General features: G+C 58.9%; 1 long non-coding RNA gene across 1 annotated transcript; it reads left to right on the top strand.

Annotated features, from left to right (window-relative positions):
• The first annotated feature begins 6941 nt into the window (after positions 1–6941).
• On the top strand, positions 6942–10575 carry LOC144321007 (uncharacterized). Its single transcript, XR_013386699.1, has 2 exons — positions 6942–7465; positions 8901–10575. It is a non-coding gene; the product is annotated as an uncharacterized LOC144321007 (long non-coding RNA).
• The last annotated feature ends 6848 nt before the right edge of the window (positions 10576–17423 follow it).

Genomic DNA, 17423 nt, shown 5'->3' with positions numbered 1-17423 from the left:
TGTGGGGAGGAGGCCCCACATGCGCCCATTGCTCGGGACTCACTGTGACTCCTCGCTCGTGATGTGAGCACATGTGGTGGCCGGGAGACGTGGCGGGGCCAGGGCCCCGGGCTGCCTTCCAGGGAAAAGGAGGGCACCCAGTTCAGCAGCCCATGGGAGCTCCCAGCTCTGTCTCTACTCCTTTTTAAAAAATTAAAACTCTACTTATTTATTTATTTATACTTATTTATTTTAAAGATTTTATTCATTTATTCATGAGAGACAGAGAGAGAGGCAGAGACACAGGCAGAGGGAGAAGCAGGCTCCCTGTGAGGAGCCGATGTGGGACTCGATCCCGGGACCCCAGGATCACGACCTGAGCCAGAGGCAGATGCTCAACCACTGAGCCACTTAGACATCCCATTATTTATTTATTTATTTATTTTTAGAGCGGTTTTAGGTTCGCAGCAAAATCGAACGAAAGGAACAGAGATTTCCCACATGCCCCTGCCCCGCCCCACGCAGAGCCTCCTCCACCATCAGCACCCCCACCAGACTGCGGCATTTCCAATAACCCGCAAGCCTGTGTGGACACATGGTCATCGCCCGAAGGCCGTGGCTTCCCCTGGGATTTACTCTGGGTGTCGTGCACCGTTGCCAGGGCTGGTGGGGAGAGGGATGAGCAGGGGGGTGAACAGGGGATTTTTAGGGCAGTGGGTCTACTCTGTCGTGATGGATGCCCATCATTATGCCCTTGTGCACACTGCCCATCACCCTGCACAGCTTCTCAAGGCCAGGCCTGCAGCTCTGAGATGGGAGGAGGTTCCAGGTAGGGTGTGGAGGTGGGGAGGCCAGGCCTTTCCAGGGAGCCAGGGAAGATGGGACGTTTCTCCCATGGCCTCTCAGTGTGTCCCTACATCGGCTGGGGCTGCCCAGAAGCAGCACCTGCGGTGGGATCTGAGGGCCACAGTGTGTCCAGGGGTGGTGGTCATGGACCGTGGATCTGTTAGCCTCCGGTTTCCTGCCCACTCCTCCGCTTGGGCTGCAGGCTCCTCTGACTACCCCGTGCAGGCCCCGGGTCTTGGCCCGGCCCATGGCGCCCTCCCTCCCTGGTGCTCAGACCCTTCCCCAGAAGCCTCATCCCTTCTCCATCCTCCTCCTGCCGCTGCCCCCGTGGATGCCCATAGACCTTCCTCAGTAGCGCTGAGAGACCCCGGGTGATGTCTGCCTCTCACAGGCCGTCAGGGCAGGTGTCCTGCCTCCTAACCTTGCTGAGTGTCAGCCTCTGGCCTCCCCAGGCCCGCGGAGGCACCGGACCGACCTCAGCCTGACCTGTCACACCTGCATGCGGTCTGCCTGGCCTGCCCTGCCCCCACCCCTTGAGACCGGAGTCCAATGCCCCTCTCTTTCGGGTGCTCCTTCCCCTCACTGTGGCCCTGGTCTCCGTGCCTTGCGATGCCCATCACTTTCTCTCGTGTTCAAGGACCTCACGTGGGGCGGGCTCTCGATGGGGTTTCTCTGGGAGCGCCGCCTGCAGCGGGATTGGTAGGAAGCTGGCTGCACTGGGAGCGCTGCCCAAGGTGGTGCCGTGTCGCTGCGGCCAGGAGGTCAGGCCGCCCCGCACAGCCCTGCATGTTCAGCTGGAGGAGGCACCCGGGAAACCCTGTGTGCAGCTTCTTTGTAAAAAATAAAAACCAAAAAACAACAAAACCACCCATATTTTGTTCTCCAATCCCCAAACTATCATGTGATCCTGAAAACACATGGGGTTGGGGCAGCCTTGCTGGGAGGGGGCCGCCCGTCTCCCGCGCGGGTGTGACACGTGTGCCTGCTTGGACTACACGCCCCACGGCAGCGCCGTGCCTGGACCCCTGGCATGAGGACAATGGGAAGGCGGCCCCATTCCCCTCGGCAACAGGATTTTATTTCTGGCTCCTGGAGGGTGCGGGGTGACCGCAGGGCTGGCCGGGCCGCCGGAGTGCTCGCCCTGGCCTGGGTGGAGATCCGGGTCAGGGGCCTGTAGGACCAGAGTGAGTGAGGTCACCGTGCACCAGAGTGAGGAAGACCAGCTGCGTTGAGCCTCAAGTGCCAGGCAGCACCACGGCGGAGGAACCACGTGGGCTCTGGGACCTTCCTGTAACGTGTCCGGGGGTCCGTCTGTGAGCCTTGCCCCACAAGGGGTCGTCTATAAACCTGGGATGGCAGGGCACCGCCCCGGAGCCGCCTCCTCTCCTGGCCCCTCCTCGGCATGGGCACGCTGCGGTTACGAGCTGTCTCGGGATACAGCCCTGATTCCTCTCGACACTTGCTAACAACACCATTCCAGACCTTTGGTGAACATTCTAGATGGCCTGCATGCCCAGGCCAGTGAGGAGGCATCCTGCGAGCCAACACATGCCCGCTGCCATGCCATTCCTGGAGACACTGGCACCTGAGGTCAGGTGACTTGTCCAGGATCCCTGGCCTGTGTGACTTGTCCAGGATCCCTGAACCTGTGTGACTTGTCTAGGGATCCCTGGCCTGTGCAACTTTCCCGGGGATCTCTGGCCTGTACGACTTGTCCAGAATCCCTGGCCTGTGTGACTTGTCCAGGATCCCTGGCTGGCAGATGCAGGACAGGATCAGGGCCAGCTCCTCTGTTCTTGTCTATGAGAACTTCTCTAAGGAGAGTCAATTCTTGGTCTCTTCGAATCTATTTTGTCCTTCAGAGACATGTCCCCTTGTTAGGAAAAAACCTCACACTCTCAAGACCACGGCTGAGGCCGCTGAGCTTCATGGTCAGGAATGAAGGTACAGGAATGAAGACAGAGCCTCTTGCTGCAGTGGAAAATCGCTTTCCCCTCAGAGCAACCAGTTAAAGCCTCAGAAGGTGTTCCTTAAAATTCCACTGATTCTGGTTAGATTCCCCTCTTTGCTAATAATACCTCATTGCTCAAGCAAATGTCTGTTGCTTGAGCCTTGCGCGCCTACATTGTGTACGTATAGACCCCAGACTTGTCACTGCAGCAGGCGGCTCTGCTGTCCTGGTGCCACAGGGCCTTGGCTTGTCCCCTCCTCGACCAGGCCTGGTGCCACTGGCAGATGGGGACGAGCTCGGGGAGGCAGTGGGGAGCGTGACAGAGGGTCTGTCCCGAGAGTCTGCTGCTGCTCACCCGTCACCCCACATTTAGAGGTTTAGAGGGACAATCATTTAATTGCATGCCCTGATTTGTGGGTCAGGAATTCAAGCAGAGTTGGGCTTGACTGGTCCCCTGCTCCTCCTGGAACTGACAGAGGTCATTTGGTGACACCCTTTGGTGGGTGGGCTGGCCTGGCGGGCCCGGGACCTCACTGGGGGTGGCTGGCCTCTCCCAGGGTGAGAGGCTTCCAAGGGAGGACGGGGCAGCTGCAAAACTCTGCCATCTGGTCCCAGATTTACCACACGTTCCCTTCTGCTGTGTCCTGGCCAGGAGTGTCCTGGAGGCCCGGACCCCACAGAGAGAAGTCGGTCATCCTTTGCAAAGGCAGGGGGTCAGCAGTAGAGACTTTGGAGCCACCTATCATCCCCATGGAACATGTTCAGCCACCTGGAGTGCGGGGCAGCGGGGGCGCTCGGGGTCCTGTGAACCACCCCCCGCACTTTGTACCTGGAGTCTGGGCTCTGGAGAGTCAGCTTGCTGTGCTTCTCCCGCGTGGCCCTGGGTTGGCTCTCTGCCCTTCCCGGGCCCTGAGAGCCCTGGCTCAGCATCTGCCCAGGCCCTCCCTGCCCCATTGTGGTTCACGGGTACTTTGTTCCTCTCTGTTCCCCACCCCCTCCTTCCCTCCCCTCAGCAGCCATTCCACTGCCCCTGTCATCCCCCCATCTCCCTGGTCACCCCTGTGGTGCAGACTTGCACGCTGCACCCTCCATGCTGACTCTCACTGGCTCCCTTGGGCCATGTCCCCCATGGGTCCCTCTCTCCTTAGCTCTTTGCATTACCCTGTTTCCCCACAGGGGCCTGACCCATAGGGCACTTTGAAAAATGATGAACTTGATCATATTTTCATAATAAAAGAATATGACAATTTTATGATCTGTTAGTAGCAAAACAAAGAATCTAACACATCACTGGAGAGATCTGCCTCTTTGGGGATGCCTCAGAGGTTGGCCGGGACCTCTTAGAGGCAGACCGTGGACACAGGTGGCTGCTCAGCTCACAAACACTGCCACGGCTCATGCCCGAAGCTTCTGACCGCCTTCCCAGCTGTGGCCCTTCTCCCCTCTCGAGACAAGAGCAGGGCTGAGTCCCACGTTAGGAGAGGCAGGGGCTCTGAGGCTGGGCCACACGGAGTGCCCTTCTCTCTGACAGCAGCAGGGCTGCATGGCTGTTGCCACCTCTTGCTCCCAAATGTGGCAACCGAGACATGGGCCTGAATCTTCTTGGCCAGAGCCTGGAGGCCGGTATGTAGGTCCTCAGTGCCCCCCAGGCTGAGCCCACCTTCCTCCTGCTGTCCCCATCACTTGGAGATGCTGGCAGCCTCAGGCTGGGTTACCTTGAAATCAGGAGACACCAGGGGTCAAGGTCAAATGTTTGCAGAGTCGTCCTCCCCAAAAGAGGGTGAGCTTTATGCCTCCCACCCCCTCCCTGGCAGCAGGAACCTCCATAGGCACCCTCCTGGGGCTCACCCAGAGCCGAGTGTGGCTGCCCACTCAGCACTCATCGGCGTGGCTGGCCTCTCCCCAGCACTAACACCGACCTCTGGTGACCTGGTCAGCCCGTGTCTGGTGGCGTACAAAGGGAGGAGGGCCCCACGGCCAGTGGTTCTAAGATGCTGGGGAGCAGAGAAACTTCTCTGGGTGCAAGCGGTTGCAGAATGGCCTCCTCTGGGACAACTGGAGGCCTCCTTCTTGCAAGTGGATGAATTGGCCATCTTGGTGCGTGCCACGGGGCTGGCCCAGGCTCTGGTCCACCTGGAGGGCCGCCTTGTCTTGCGAGTGTGCTACACCGAGGCACCTGACCCGGGAGCCGGGGCATCGCTGGCTGGTCCTGCTGTATCCAGGAGAGTCACCTGCCTTCCAGCATCTGTGTCTTTGGTTCCTATCTTAGCTGGGCTGCCTCTGCTTCTCCCATATAATATGTGACAGAGGAAGGTTCGTCCCACCCCAGAGGCCCCTGGCCATGCAAGCAGCTCCAGGGAACTCATCCAGCTTGGAGAAGATGTCTGGGAGAAGGCTTGGCCCCTGCAGGTTGGTCACCATGAGAGCCATGTGCCTGCACCGGCCTCCCCAGCTCTGCTCTTATCAAGCTCCTTGCCCACTCGCTTCTCCTCTGCCAGGATGCCCAAAGTTGTAACACAGGCCCCGGGGCCCTGTCCCCTTGCGGCCAACAAATAATACCTTTATGTCTGTGGTGGGGCCATGGCCGGGCCTTAGGGCCCCACCCGTGGTCAGGGACAGGAGTCCTTCTGTGGTGTCACCCAAGCAATCGGGATGTGTCTGCGCCCAGGGTGTCGGGAAGAGAAACAGGCTGCAGGCGGGATTCTGAAGATAAAGGACACTTGAGAGGGGCTGAGGTCAGTTAGGATGTCAAGACGAGGTACCCAGGACCCCACACACAGCCCGACCCAGCACCCCAAGTGTCTTAAGAAAATAGGTCAAAGGATCCTCAGAATAACTTGGCTTTCATGGCACACTCTCTGCTCCCCTGGGACGCTGCACTCTCTGCTGTTCACCCTGCTGGGGCTTCTGTGGGCCATGTGGATGTCCCGGGGTCCCTATCACCACCCCGTTCTGGTCACCAGGTGAGGCTGGACAGAGACAAATGAGCCGGCTTTCTCGGGTCCCCAGGGCTGACAGGGAGCTGCTTGCATGTGTGCTGGGCCCCTCCTGAGGGGGTGTTGGCTCCGTGGGGTCTCCTGCCCCGCACAGCACACAGCCCTGCAGTGTCAGTTTCCAGAACAAGAGCATCCCTTGAAGTCCATGGCCCTCTGGTGAAGGCCCGACCTGGCACCCGGTGGGCGGGAGCCCGGACCCCTGCTCTGCTGCAGACCTTGGGCAAATGAGCTTCTCTGGGCAGAGAACACCGCCTCTGACCACAGGGTGTTCTGAGCCGCACACGGGACAGCTGGTGGGGAGGCCCCACACAGTGGATTTCAATTGGTGCCGCTGCATCCCTGAGCGTGTGGGCGCCGACCTGAACACCTTTCCCAGAAGCCTGCGCTGGCTCCTTTCAGGAAGGTTCCAGGTTGGGCCAACTTTCCGAGGGCGGGTGTTGTGCAGGGTGTGGGTGCTACTCACGGGGCCTGGACATCCGGTGATGTGACGGGGGCGTGAGAGGGGTCGCCCGGGGAAGCCGCTCAGAGCAAAGGCTTGGGAAGCCACAGCATGTCCGCCTGCTGCAGTTCTGCTCTAGGACTTGGTTGGATTTTAATGGTAAATGGCCAAGGGCCAAGCTTGTGATGATGGGGATCTTTCAAGAGTCCCGAGGCTTTTTTCCACCCACACTGTGTACGTGGGGGGCTAGGATGCCTGGGGGCTCCGAGGGCCTCAGCCTCAGAACCAGTGGGCACCTCTGGGGGTCCCCTGCTGACCTAGTTGGGCCGGAGTGGGGCCCAGGCATCTGCAGTGAAACCCACTGATGTAGACAACTAGGGGAAAAAGGGGCGAGACAGTCCCGGGGGAGCCTTGGGGGTGTCAGGAGCCGTGTCCAGTCCGTCTAACCCCCCCCCCCCTCCCCGCAGGGGCATGCGGGGCAGACACTGTCCTTCTGGGAAGCTGCACAAAGAAGAGCTTCAGGCCTTTCTCTCCACGTATCTTCTCTTTCTTTTAAAACTCTAGCGGGTTCAGCCTTCTCGGAGGTGGATTTTTCCCTCCCGTGGCTTCCTCCAGGTCACGCTTAGGGACGCGTGAAGGGACGACACCCCCCCACACCTTTGTCACGTTCTGATCACACACGGAGTCGGGATGGAGAAGGCGGCCCTCCAGGGCAGCGCTGGGAACGGGCTGTTCCGGCCTGGCGCTCGCTGCCACCCGGGGAACCTGTCTGGCCGCTCCGGGGAGGTCAGCAGCCGCAGGGAGGGCTCCGCAGGTGAGCCCCAGCTGGGCGGCCTCTGTGATGTGGCGCCCGTGGGTGTCTGCCAGCCTGAGGAGGCTCCCGGAGCCGAGCCGCCTCCCCTTCCTGGGCTGCCCGCACAGGCTGGGAAGTCGGGTCTCCAGGGGCAGAGAGGGGAGTTTGCTCCCTCAGGGTGGGGACCGCCGTCCGCAGGGTTGGAGCAGGGTCCCAGCCAGTGAGCCACTAGGCCAAGCGCTTCGGCCAGGGGACCAGAAAACATGCACGGGGGGGATTTTATGACCCATTCCGATTTGTCTTGGTTTACATGTGCCTCTATGGTCTCTGCTCGGCCTGACTCCTGCTGCAAATATTAAAGTCATGAGCAGAGCAAAGGTGGGCGCCTTCTCCTTACATTTGGTGGGAGAACCACGTTGTTCCCAGAACCTGCGGTTTCTGTCCACGGACTGACCTAACTGGTAAGTGATTTGACTAAGTTAAGAGATGCCTGTAAATCTGGTTTTGAACCCTAGCTGACAAAGACACCGAGTTTAGTTTTTTTTCATAGCTGTGAGGACATAGGCCCTACGGCTCCACCTTCATCCTGCACAGTGTCCATCTTCATCTGCTGGACGTGGGACCAGCCTTAGCCTCGGGTTTGTCCATGATGGGCTGTGCTGCATGGCAGAGGCCACCAGCAAATGTGGATTGGTTATTCTCAATGGGGCGCACAGACCTTATCTGGTCTACATTGCCATATTTGGGACCTCAAGGGGTCCTTCCTGTATCTTTGGGGTCTGACACCCATGCTTAGGCCCAATGGATGAAGTCCACAGAGCGCCGCTAGAGGAAGGTCAACCAGAAGGCCCAGCCCTTGTGTCTGGCTCTGCCTCAGGATTTCTCTTCTCCCCACCCAAGGACTGCTGATGAACAAGGGCTGGGGAGACCCAGGGAGCATGAAGAGCAGGAGACATTTCTGTCTGTCCTGACTTGGCTGACTCCTGCTTGTGGGGTGTGGGCTCTGTCCCCTTGCTCTGCTCAGACCGCTTCATTGCCTGTGGCGGGAGGTGATGTCACCTCCCATTTGTCAGAGGTCTGCCCCCTGGGCCTCAAACTCCATCCAAACAGCAGACCAGAGAGCTGGGCATCATCTCCAGCTCCCACACAGGGCATGTGTGTCTCCCAGCGGCTGGGAGAGCTGTCCATGCTCTGTGCCTAGGCCATCACAGACGTGGCCTGTCATCTGTGGCCAGCTCCCATTGCTGCTCCATGGGGCCCCGCCCCACACCTGGCTCTGGCATGAGGTACAAAGCGATGACCCGGGAACAGATGTGAAGCTCAGGCTGCCTGATTCAGAGCCCTGGCATTCAATGGGTAAACCTCTAGAATCAACAAATGTAGCCCGGGACTGACAGGTGATTTACAGACTCTTGGCCTATGTGTGAGGGATCCTGGTGCATCTGGGCTTGCCACGGGGCTTCCAGGATGCTGTAGGCAGGGGCTCACAGGCTGCCCCATTGGACCCCACGCACCCAGCTGACCTTTCATGGACAGGCTTCACTGCCTCAGAACATATGATGGGACTCACGGAAGGCAGGGTCGGGCCAGGCCCCACGTGGGCTATGTTGCTTCTGGCATTGGCACTGGCCAAGGCAAGGGTGCACAGTGGGTCTCCGAGGGGCAAATGCCCCCCACTCTGTGGGGCATTTCTTCGGGGAAACAAGATCATCGAGATGCTTGGTATTTTGTGGGCAGGGTTAGGCCCAAGGGGGAGCAAGTCCCAGGCAAACAGAATGACGCCATGGCCCAAAACATCCTGCCAGCTGCTGGACTGTGTGAAACATGATGTTGATGGTCTGTATGTCATACTCAACTTGCGTGTGTCCTAAACCATGCCTTTCTCACACGGCGGAGATTCACGGCGAGCTTCCCAGAAGCACTGCTGGGACCCTCCGGGGACATGCAGGCTTGGTTCGGCCCGGCGCTGGTCCACAGTCTCAGGAGATGTTGCCCGCGGGGCTGGGGTCCTGAAGCCGCACCCGCCGTGTCCTCAGGGATCCTGAGTGAGGAGGATGTCGGAGGACCACCGACCACGTGATCTCCGCGGCGGCCACCTGAACGCTTACTGCTCCAGGAGACGTTACTTTTCCTTCACTTCCTTTTATGCTGCCATTTGGGCACTTGATACTCCGTCTGCACGTTGTCGGAGGGACAAGGAGGCTCCTGCGGGATAGCGCAGGACAGCGAAGAGGGGCTGCGAGGACGGAGGCTGATGGGCAGGTGCTCACGCGCCCTGAGCCCCGGGGAGCCTGCACCTGCACCTGGGCTGCTCTGCCCTCCTGGCCCTGCCCTGCAGGGGGCCCTGACCCGACCTGGGGGGTGGGTGGCTCTGGCCTGTCCCTCCCCGCTACATCAGGTGCACAAGGAAGATTAGGAGCCGAATCTGGGGGGAGGGGCCAGCCCCACACCAGGGCTGACACATCGGCTCCCTGGGAGAGACTGCTCACCTCCGGGACTCCCTGCAGGTGCTCGGACTGTGTGTCCCTGCGGGGCGATTAGACGGACGACGGGAGGTGGGAGCGGTGGGCTGCTGGTCCCTGGGCTCTCTTTATGTTTCGGAAGAAAATAGAAAGGCACCAGAGCCACTTCCTGTCCGGCCTGGGGTCCCTCTGCAGAGAGGAGGGCTTTCCCGAGTGACCTGGAGCCGCCCGGTCTGGAAAAACCACTTCACCTCCAGCGGCTCCTGTCTCCTCCAAGCAGGCGCGGCCCAGCCCGGTTTCTCTGTTGATTCCCAACCGGCCTTGCAAGCAGCTCCAGGAGCGGGTTCCAACACTATTTGGAATAAGATCCTGGAAGTCAGCACAGGGGGCTCCCAGGAGACGTCGTCGCCAGACATCCTGCCTCTGCTTGTGGACTTTCTGGCAGATTCAGGGAGGCAAGAGAGAAGCAGCCAGACTCGTTCACACATTCACACTGTGTTCACATTCCAGATGATTCCCAGTTGAGCAGTGTGAGTGCATGCTACTTCTGGTCACTCCAGACGCTGGCAGTTTTCCCCGGAGAGACCTGATATGGAGGGGTGTGTGTGTGTGTAAATGTGTGCACGTGTGCATGCATGTGTGGGTGCAAACCAGTGCATGCTTGTGCATCCTTTCGGCCATCTGGGCCCCTGACAGCATGTGGGGAGTCAGCAGGATTCACGGGACCCGGCTGCGTCCCCAAGAGGCATTGGGAGGCTTCCATCCTGGACAAGCCCATGGGCATGAATCTGGCTCCTCTTTGAAAGACAGATTGGAGCAAATGTGACGTGAGCTATCCCCGGGGCCCAGCAGTCCCTGCACCTGCCCAGTGACCAGCCTGTCCGGAGAGGGTGGCAGTGCAGCCAGGCCCTGTTGAGACCCCTGCCTTCTCAGGTGTGGGGCCCTTCTCTCTGCACTCAAGCTGGGATTCAGAACCGAGGCTTTCTGGACGTGCATGTGCCGTGAACAGCCACCGCCCCGTGAGCTGATGTGTTACTATTTTGTCTTGAAACTAAGTGACGTAAATAAAGCCTCATGTCCATCTGTTCCGGTTGGACTTTGCCTGCAAATGAATTACAGAAAGACTTTTTGGATTTCGAGTGAACGATAAAGAGCTATAGCCCTATAAACATAAACCAAGCTGGTAGACGCAACCAGGCCTCACAGGCACACAGGCTGTACGTGCACACGCACGCTCGCTGGAGGCCTGAGGGTAGCGGGAAGGTCAAAAGTCAGCCATAGATGAGCCCCTCCCCAGGGCCCTGCTAAAGGGGGCCAGCTGCCGCCCACGCTTCTGGCAGCAGATGGCCCCCTGCCCTGGGGGGAGGTCAGGTGGGGGCAGGGAGGCCAGCGCCGAGCTGTCAGCTCTTGGGCTGCCAGCCCCCTCCCCTCCCACCCGCGCTCTCCCCTTGGCCAGGAGAGCCTGAGATGTCTGTAGCTACTGACAGGGGCCTGCCCCCCCTTCAAACCCCAGGCAGACAGGTGGGACGTGAGGCGGGGACAGGGATGTGTAGCTGCTCTCAGGGAAGCAGAGTAAGGAGCCCTGTGGCCAGTGGCCATGGGGGATCACCCCACTGATAATCTGGAGGCAGGCTTGGGAGAGGCTGAGTGGCCCCGAGACGACAAAGGGCAGTGGTCAGAGGTGACCCTGTGCCTGGTGCATTTAGCTGAACATGAGGCCCAGAGAATCTGAGACTGGGTATTCTACCCTCGCAGACCGACCGGGCCTAGAGTTGGCTTTAAGTCACTTTAAGCAAAAATAATGAGCTGTGGTATGTTTGCACAAACTGAGATGCACAGAAAGCAGAAATCTGTGGATGGTTTTTCCCATTTAGTGGCGATGGGGTGCCCTGGGGAGGAAGGTCAACTCTGTGGCCTGCAGTTGAGAGCACAGGAGAAATTTTGAGGATGGTGCAATGGGAAAGAGCCACTGGCCCTGAGCAGACATCTGGAACTCTGTCACCTTGTCTTTTCTTCTCTGTTGAGAATCAAAAAGAAGCTTTAAAATAATTCTGAAATACGCTATGCACACTGATGAGTGGATCTAACTTATGTGCCTATTAGAAAGAACAGTAACAAGGATGCCTGGGAGGCTCAGCAGTTGAGCATCTGCCTTCGGCTCAGGGCATGATCCTGGAGTCCCAGGATCGAGTCCTATATCGGGCTCCCTGCAAGGAGCCTCCTTCTCCCTCTGCCTGTGTCTCTGCCTCTCTCTGTGTGTCTCTCATGAATAAATAAATAAATTTTTTTTTTTAAAGAAAGAACATAATAGAGACCCCCACAAAGCTCCCATGGGGGTTACCACTAGAGCATGACCATACCTCCAAGCACTCCCAGCACAGCATCCTCCCTTCTCTTACTGCGGCTTCCATGACCACTGGCCTGAAAGCTGCATTAATAGTTAACTTCTCTTGTTTGAAATGTTACTGTATACAGATATGTTGCTAAGCAAGAGATTGCTAAATTTTGCCAGTTTTTGAACTTTCACAAATAGAGTCATACTGTAAAGCGTGTGACTTGAATTTTCCTGCTCATGAGATGTATGCCCCGTGAGGCATAGACTTATCCACCAATTGTTTTCACCATTGCAGAGTACTTCACTGTAGGAACTGTTGCCAGGTTTTGCCCTGGCAAACGATGCTTATCTGTTTATCTCTGAAAGCTGCAGATCTGAGAGTGGTTCAGATCCTAGCTACCCTGTCCCTGCTTGTGCGACCTTGAGCAAGTCAACATGTTCTAGGTCCTGTACCTATAAAACGAGATAATAATAGTGCATGGCTTAGAAGGCTGCAGGGAGAATAAAGGGAGCTAGTCTAGTAGATATAGCACTTAAATTGCCATCTGGCATGAGGTCAGTTTAAATATTAGATATAACAATGATGATGATGATGATGGTGGTGGTAGTGGTGATGGTGGTGATAGCAATGGTGGTGGTGGTGATGATAGTGGTTGGTGATTGTGATAGTGGTAATGGTGGTGATGGTGATAACAATGGTGGTGGTGGTGATGGTGGTGGTGATAGTGCTGATGGTGGTGATGGTGATGGTGCTGGTGATAGTGATGATGGTGGTGATGGTGATGGTGGTGATGGTGGTGATGGTGATGGTGGTGATGGTGGTGATGGTGGTAGTGGTGATGATGGTGCTGGTGATAGTGATGATGGTGGTGATGGTGATGGTGGTGATGGTGATGGTGATGGCTATGATGATGAAGATAGTGGTGATAGCAATAGTGATGGTGGTGATGACGATGACAGCGGTGGTGATGATGGTGACGGTGATGGTGGTGATGGTGGTGACAGTGATGTTGATGGTGGGAGACATGATGGCGACGATGATCCTCTCCAGTGTGCACATGCTTGTGTGCTCATCCCCGGTGTGCTCAGACTTCAGTGTCTGTGTCCTTGTTTGTGAGCCTCTGTGTGCACAGCCCCATTGCACGTTGTATACCCCTTTGCCAACATCTTCCGAGGGTTCTCAGCAGGCTCTGCCTCCTGTCCACGTGTCTCTGTTGAGTTGAGAGCTATTTGTGTGGAGGTGGACACGGAACTGAGGACAGAAGGGAGGGATGCACACCCCCTCAGGCATCCTTGTCCCTGGGTCAGGGGGTCTCAGGTGCCTGAAGATGCCCACGATCCATAGAGGCTCCTGGGGGCAAGTGAGGGGGTGCTGGGGGCATGGTTCCCTCAGTGGTGGTTCTTCAGGAGGAAAGGCAGCCGCTGTGCAGGGAGGGGTCCTCGGGGCCTGCGGTCAGCTCCCGCCTCCCCTGCCGGCAGCCGGGACTCTACCCAGCAACCCGGCCACCCTCCATCTGCTGTCTGGAATAATGAGCTCACCCCTCCGCTGCTGGCACAAGCCAGCTTTCCTTCTTCTAGTCACTGGATTATCCTTTCAGTTTCCCATTGTGTCGGCTAATGGCCTCACAAGGCGCCTGCCTGTTACCTTTCCTCCCCCGCTGGCGGCTCTGGAGGAGGGCCGCAGTCCCGCAGACCTCAAGGCTGGGCGTGTGCTGGCAGGAATGTGGCCCAGAGGAGCTCGGGGACCTGCATCACCCTGAGGCCTTCAGGGCGGCCATCAGCCCGGCCTCCAGTGTCACAACATTGTATGGGGAGCCCTCCCCTCCTCCGCGACAAGGCTCATCATCTGTGTCTTTTTAAGCCCTACCCCAATTAAGCACATGGCCATCCCTTGGCGGTGACAGATGGCCTGGGTGCCCGAGGTGGGTTGGAGCCTGCGGAGGGGCCCTTGGATCACTGTTGATGCCTCGGTACCCCGAGAGGAGAAGCGACGGGGCTCTGAGGCCAACATTCTGCCCCTTTGGGCTCTAGGCCGGGTGCTGCAGGAGAGAAGCTGTCAGGGTGACCCTGTCCCTTTGGCCGCCTCCCACCGTCCCCCTGTGCAGCCGAGGGTGCAGACGGGCATAAAGGGCCCCACGAGGCCTCCTGTGGCAGCAAGAGAGCTCACATGCTCAGGGGGAGTTGGGAAACTCAGCTGTCACCGCCATCAGGAAGGAGTGACCTGTGATAACGTGACCAGCCAGTGCTTGCTGTCCTCTTAGCTTTGCTTAGGGACGGATCTGGAAGAGAGGGTTGTTTATCTAAAAAGGAGATGTCACAGAACAGAAACCATGGGGCCTGTCCTGACGAGGGCAGACATTGGTGGCACCCGGATTTCCTGGGGTGGGGGGGCTGCAGGAGCCTGGCCTCAGCACCCGGGGCAGCCCAGCTCTGACCTCTGCAGGTCCCCACCCCAGGCATGCAGGCGGTGGGCGGTGGCTCCCGTGGCTGCCCCCGTGAAGGCCCGAGCACACGTCCCTGCCGGCTGTGGCTTTGTTCTCTGAGGCACAGCTTTCTCCAGATTTGCTGATCTTAAAAGCGGTGACATGCCGTGTCAGATCTGCCTGAAGTCCAGGCACGTGGCCACGGCATCGAGCATGCAAATGAGTCGGACGCTTGCCCGTGGCCCCAGGGCAGCGGAGCCCGCCGCCCCACACCCCTGGGAGGCCCAGCAGGTGCCGCGCAGGGCAGGTGTGCGGCTCGCCATATGCTCTGGCCCGGGTCGGGTTTCTGCCGGCGTCTTTCAATTACCCGCCAGGTGAGATACAGCGGGCGGGGAGGAGCCCACACGGGCCTGCGGCTGCGTGAGTCACCTTGGGGCGCCCATGTGCCGGCACTGACAGCTGGTTTTTGTTTGTAGCTTTGGAGCTAGGACAGCCTCGAAACCCTGGCCACAGCCTGCGGGAAGGGCCAGGAGTGGGGGGCGGGGCAGGGGGCTACGGCCCACTGTTGGGAGCTTCGGACCCCGGGTGGCTCTTGCTAAAATCCTCTGCATTTTGGAGAGCTCTGCTGTACCCCTAGGAATGACATTGGACCCTCAGGGAAACAGGACCCCAAACATCTGTGTCCTCCGTTTCTGTGATACCAGGTTTGAGGGCCGACAGTGCAGTGGTTCACTGTCCAACCCAGAGGCCACTGGCCACCCGAGGCCACTTGAATGTCAGTTAATGGAAATAAAACCGAACCCTTAGTGTCTTGACATTGGTCATGGTAACCGACAGTGCGGAGAGCGAGCACGCCTGTGGCTGCAGACGTTGGAGCGGGCAATGCCCTGTGGACAGGCCCTCCGGCGACTGGCGGTGGCCTGGGGCTGAGGGCAGAGGCCTGGTCTGCTGAATCCTCATTCCTCAGCGCCAACTGGGGTGCAGCAATGCTCAGAGAGAAGCCTCCAGAAAATCCAGTGTGCAAGGACGGGGCGGGGGCCCCCTTGGGAGTGGAGGCTATCCTTGGTTGGCCCAGGAGGTCCTCCTCTCCTCTGGCCACAAGGCTGAAAGAACCCTTGCCCCACATCAGACTTACTGCGGCGACTCCCGAAAAGCTGCATTAACGCGGCTCGGCAGCTGCCTCCGAGGACGCCAGCCTGGGGCTTGTGCCAGGAGCGTGCAGCCTCTCTGAGCGGCTCTGGGTCCCCCCTGTAATTTAACAGATGATCATTTTTGCAGCAGAGGGATAATGACCCACGCCAGGAGCTCTAAGACCCAAGGTTTGGTTCTTTTACACGCTCAAGTGCACACCCAACAGCGTGCGGCAGAGAAGGGGTTCGGACAAACACAGAGTTTCGGTGGGGGGGGGGCGGGGGGTGCTTTGCTAGCCGGGCAGCATTTCACAGCACGTGCTGCCAACTGTTGCAAAAGGAAAGGCATCCCCCCGAAGAAAGAGGGGAGATCCGTGCATGATCGCAGGCCACGGCCCCTCCCGCTGCCTTATTCTGGGGCAGCAGGCCCGCGACAGCTGGGTGTCACTGACAGCTGCTTTTTCCTGGGGAGAAATTAAAAGATTAGGGGACGTAGGCACGTGCTGGCCTCAGGAGCCCAAACAATGCTTAATTTAGGGGGAACTTGTCTGGGGAGGCTGACAAAGGAGGAGGCTCCGAGTTGGCCAGGGGTCAGAGGGGGCTGGCTCTGCCTGAGACAAAAGAGCCGAGGCGGGGAGGGGGCCGAGGGCCAGGGGGGAGCCGCCCAATGAAAAGGGGCCTCGGCAGCAGCTGCTCCAGCTCCAGAAATTTGAGACGGGTCTTTTCACAAACACAAATGCGGAGAAGAATGGGGGGCCACGCTGAGCTGAAATGGCTCGTTTGCAAATGAAAGGCAGATTGAGAGCCCGTCCACTTTCCAAGTTGTCACCTAAGAGGGTGGAAAATAGTTAGGGCAGGGAAAGCACGCGCTGGGCCAGAAGTGTGCCGAGCAGATGGGCCCTCCGCCCGCCCCCCCCCCCCAGCCCGGCTCCATGTTTACATCACAATCACGGGCCCTGCCGCGGTGCAGAGGCTCGCCCCCCGCCCCAGCAACCCCCCCATGATGTCTGAGTGGACTCCCTGCTAAAGTAGACGCGCTCACAGCCAAGAAGGCACAGCAGCTTATGGGCAGGCAGGCCTGGGAGCGGGGCACGCGCGGTGCCCCCAGGTGGGATGCCCGACTTCCCGGGGCGCCGTTCCCTCCAGGAGACTGGTGCTGGTCAGGACTGTGCATCGCAGGGGCGCCGGGCCCTCGCCAGCTGCTGCTAAGGTTGCACAAGGCCCGTCGCCAGAGTCGGGAGCCTGAGGGCAGGGGTTTGCACCCCTGCTCCGCTTCTGGAGTATTTCTGCCAAGGAGGCGCAGTGTACTCAGCTGGACGGAGCCTGGGGCAGGGCCTTCCACTCTCTTCGACTCAGGAGGCAGGGAAGGGTCATGCTGAGGGGGGGTCGGCTGTATCAGCCCACCCTCCTGCTGCTCTGTGCCGTGGGTGGTGATGTTGAAGCCTGCAGAGTCCCAGGGAGGCCTGCCCTGCACGTTTGTGTGACTGCACCGTGGCGGCCGGGAGGACGGCCCTGAGATTTTAGGATACATGTGGTATTTAGTGGAAAAGGCACCATCCCAACAAGGGACTCCCATGAGCTCAGCTTGGAGCTGACGCGCATGCGTGTGTATGTGCAGGTATGTTAGGGACCAAGGGTGCTCTGGGGATGGCGCCGTGGCAGCTTCCCTGGACGACTGAGATTCTGCAAATACAGGGGTCGAAAGGAGAAGTCGGAGCAATGCGCCTGGAATCCCACAGCTCTGAGACATCTGCACAGCACCCAGCAGCTATCGGGGCCTAGAGTTACTTGGGGGATGGCCCGAGGTCCTTCTCAGCCCCCAGGACACCCCATGAGCACACCATTCCTGCAGCCTGACATCCCATGGGCCCACGAGTGACACCCACTGCTGCCCCCGCGTCAGCCTGGAGGATGGGTGATGGTGGGAATGGGGGGACTTGTAGATCTGGGGGGACGGTCTCTGCCTGGAGGACCTTCTGGTAGCCGTATGGACAGCAGGGGCTCAGCAGGAACCAGGTGGCAGGCACCTCTGAGATGCTCCCACTCGGCATCCCCAGAGTCTTTATGAT

This window comes from Canis aureus, chromosome 1, assembly GCF_053574225.1.
Source record: "Canis aureus isolate CA01 chromosome 1, VMU_Caureus_v.1.0, whole genome shotgun sequence".
Lineage (NCBI taxonomy): Eukaryota > Metazoa > Chordata > Mammalia > Carnivora > Canidae > Canis > Canis aureus.
Note: the sequence above shows the minus strand (reverse complement) of the source record. Positions and strands in the feature narration are given on the sequence as shown.